The sequence below is a fragment of the Triticum aestivum genome, chromosome 1B (assembly GCF_018294505.1).
Source record: "Triticum aestivum cultivar Chinese Spring chromosome 1B, IWGSC CS RefSeq v2.1, whole genome shotgun sequence".
Taxonomy (NCBI): domain Eukaryota; kingdom Viridiplantae; phylum Streptophyta; class Magnoliopsida; order Poales; family Poaceae; genus Triticum; species Triticum aestivum.
In genome coordinates this window covers 262,915,449-262,918,924 of record NC_057795.1, presented here as the reverse complement: position 1 = coordinate 262,918,924, position 3,476 = coordinate 262,915,449, and the positions used below count along the sequence as shown (strand labels likewise).

At 52.1% G+C, this 3,476-nt stretch overlaps 1 pseudogene; it reads left to right on the top strand.

The window, feature by feature from the left end:
• The first annotated feature begins 237 nt into the window (after positions 1–237).
• On the top strand, positions 238–2,649 carry LOC123078144 (putrescine hydroxycinnamoyltransferase-like; annotated as a pseudogene).
• Positions 2,650–3,476: the final 827 nt, after the last annotated feature.

The following is a 3,476-nucleotide window of genomic DNA, read 5'->3' as shown; positions in this document are numbered from 1 at the left end:
CATGCAATGCAGTGGCAACCGAGCAGGTTTTCCTTGTTCGGGGCCTCACACGGGCATAGATGTTGGGGGCGATATCAGCAACACATAAATCATCAATCCATCGATCTTCCCAAAACCTTATGCTCTGGCCACTGCCCATAGTTGGCCTCATCGCCGAGAGAGCAATCTGACGTGCGATGTTTGGGACTTGGATTTGGAATTCAGCCCAGGGCCGGTCCTTGTCGAATTGCTGCAGCCATGGCCATCGTGCTTGCAAGGCAATATTCAGCCATTGTAGATTGGGGATGCCAAGTCCCCCTGCCCACTTAGGCAAACAAACCTTTTCCCAGGCAACAACGCAGCTTCCGCCATGCACAAAAAATTAAGTACTCGCTACTCATGTAGATGGGGTAACTCCTAAAACTCTCGATTCTCATTATGTGAAAGATATTAAGTACTACTTTGATAATCCTGAGAAAACCCCATTCAACTTTATAATGGGAGACACGTTGGATCAACGTGAATACTTTAGGGATTATCGCTCGACACAAAAAGGGAAACTATTATGGGATCAATTTATTATTTTGCGTTGGTATGCTCGTCAACTATGTGTGTATGAGGTCGCGATGGCTGCCATTCGTGCCGACCCCCAGATCTTGGAGGAGCACCTTGCCATTTGCTAACTATGCCGGTTAAGCATGCTCGATTTACCCGTTGCGTGTGCTGCTCCTACCTTTCCTTAACAAATTCTAGTGAATTGTGTTGTCTGCTTTTACCATGCAATGTGGTGCTCAGTTAACGTTTGGTTCATTTGTTGTGGTGTTTAGTTAACTGTTTGGATCCATTCTGCAATGTGATATTCAATTGTTGTGGGTGTATTCTGTTATTGTATACCATGTGAGAAATAAATCGAATTTGGCTGTAGTAAATACATGGGAAAAAAATACAATTGCTATATTTCCAAGTTGTTAAGCATGATTGGTTTGGTTAACTGTCTGATTTTCTATTAGGAGTATATTATATTGTGGAATGTGGTGTTCAGTTAATGTTTGGTTCATTTGTTGTGGTGTTTAGTTAACTGCTTGGTTCAATTCTGCAATGCAATGTCCAATTGTCGTGGGTAGAATTTTGTATTGTTGTGCATGTGAGGAATAATCGAATTTGGCTGCACTTAATACATGGGAAACATATACAATTGCTATATTTCCTAGTTCTTAATGATGCTTGATTTGAATAAATGGGTTTTCCATGTGGCTTGAATTAATCTGATGAATCTGCAATATGCCTATTTTTCATCAACATATCTATGATACCTAAATAGTTCATCCCCACTATCCTATTTATCTTGACATGCAAGCTATCCACATCATCAAATAGGTCCATTACTTCATTTCTCATACATGCAACCATCCCACCACATCACATGTGACATGTCAGCAGTCCTCTTCCGGCCAGCAGTCAATTTCGAAGCGTAACAACTGATCAAAACTTAGCCACCGAGAAAAAAACGCATGCCTCTCTCCCTCAGAAAACAAAACATCATGTTTTCCCTAAGAGTCGAAGGCCAGCAGCCCCTCTCGCTCCATTCGCATCTTTTAATTACTCCCTCCTCCACGAGTCATTTCACCTCACCCCTTTTATCTTCTCATTGCATAGAATTGACCTGGTTTCCCCTTCATCTTCAATCTTCTCTTCCTTCTCTCATTGGTTCTTCTTCCTCTTCCTCCCTCATTCCTGATTATTTCATTTGGATCAGTTGTTCCTACAGAGTTTGATTGAGATTTTGTTGCTCGCCGGGGGTGCTGCTCAACGACCACGATGCGTGGCTCGTGGAAGTGCACATGGACGGGGCCACGCTGGTGGACTTCACGCCGCCCAAGCCATCGCACGTCGTGATGCAGCTCCACCCGGACATGGAGGGCGACGTGTGGGAGGTAGTGCAGGTCCAGCTCATGCGCTTTGCGTGCGGCTCGCTCGCCGTCGGGTTCACGGCCAACCACGCGATCGCCGACGGCCACACCACCAGCTACTTCCTCATTGCGTGGGGCCGTGCCGCGAGAGGGCTGGACATCTCTGCTCCATCACCGCCGCCCGACAAGGCCACAACCACCCGACCTCTTCCGGACGCGCAGCGTCGAGTACTACCGGTCGTCGTCCAGCAATCTCAAGCACGTCGGGGCTGGCTGGGCACCACGGGGCCGACAACGTGATCATCCACAAGGCGCACTTCACCAAAGACTTCATCTCCGGATTGTGCGTTAAGACATCGGAGGGGCGCGGCCGGCCATTAAGCCGGTTCGAGACCACACTCGCGCACCTGCGACGCACCATGACGCACGTGCGAGGGCTCAGCCCCAGCGAGACCTCCACCATCCGCATCTTCGTGGACGGGTGGCGTCGCCTGACCGCCTCGCCGGGCTACCCCGGCAACCTGGTACTTTGGGCGTTCCCGCGGTCCACGGTGGGGCCGTGGGGGACCTGCTCAGCCGGTCGCTGAAGCACGGGGTGCAGACGATTGAATGTTCATCAGGGAGGCCTCCGGTGTCAGAAATAAGCGGTGCCACTGCGTGCATCGTGCGCGCGGCCGTAGCTCTGTGTTTAGTCGTGTGTCTAGTTGCGGCCGTAGGGATCAGTTGGACTGGCCGCCTTGAATGGCGTGGCCATAGCTAGCTAGCTAGGTAAGTGCATGGCCGGTAGGATAGACTTCTGGATAGGTTGTTGGCTGGATGTGATTTAGCAGCCTACACGCAAAGAGTCAGTTGGTTAATGGGCCAGCCATGCACAATAGTTCAGTTAGTGGCCGGGTATGATGCGTGCATGCATGGATTAGTGGGCGGTGTAGTGCCAGGTCATGTGTGTGCACCTGTGTCCAGCCAGGTATAAAAGGCCTCCGTGTGTACTGATGGAGTGCGCCGGTATGAGCCGAGCTTAGGAGCCAGAGAAGAGGTAGTCTTCGCCGGGTCCGTGGTATGCGCCCGGTCGCCTGTGAGAGAGCTCTTCTGGGTAGGTTCGGTGTGTTGCTGTGCCCGGGTATGTACCTAGTAAAGTGAGGCCGTTCGTGCGGCGGAGGCATTTGTGCATCGGAAAAATTGTGTGCTCCATCTTCTACCTTGTTTGTGCGAGTGAGAGAAAGAGAGCTGGTATCGGGTTTGTCCCAACATTTGGTATCATGAGCTTGGTTATCTTGTGCGTCGTTCCTCTAGCCGGAGGCGTGCCGGTGGTTGCGCGATGGAGCTCTGGGCCGTGTGTCGGCCTAAGGAGATGCGCGGCGCGATGCGGCGGCGTGGCGGGATGGAGGTGCTACGCGGCGGCGGAGGCCGTGGCGGCGTGATGCGGCGGTTGCCGAGCGTGGCAAGCACGTGGCGGCGGCTCGGCGCGACGACCGTGGGGGCGCAGTGGCGCGTGGCATGGAGAAGCGGCACGGAGGAGTACGGGACTACGGGCTACTGGATCGGCAGCGAGCGGCAGCTCGTGCTGGAGATCGCAGCGACGGCCAT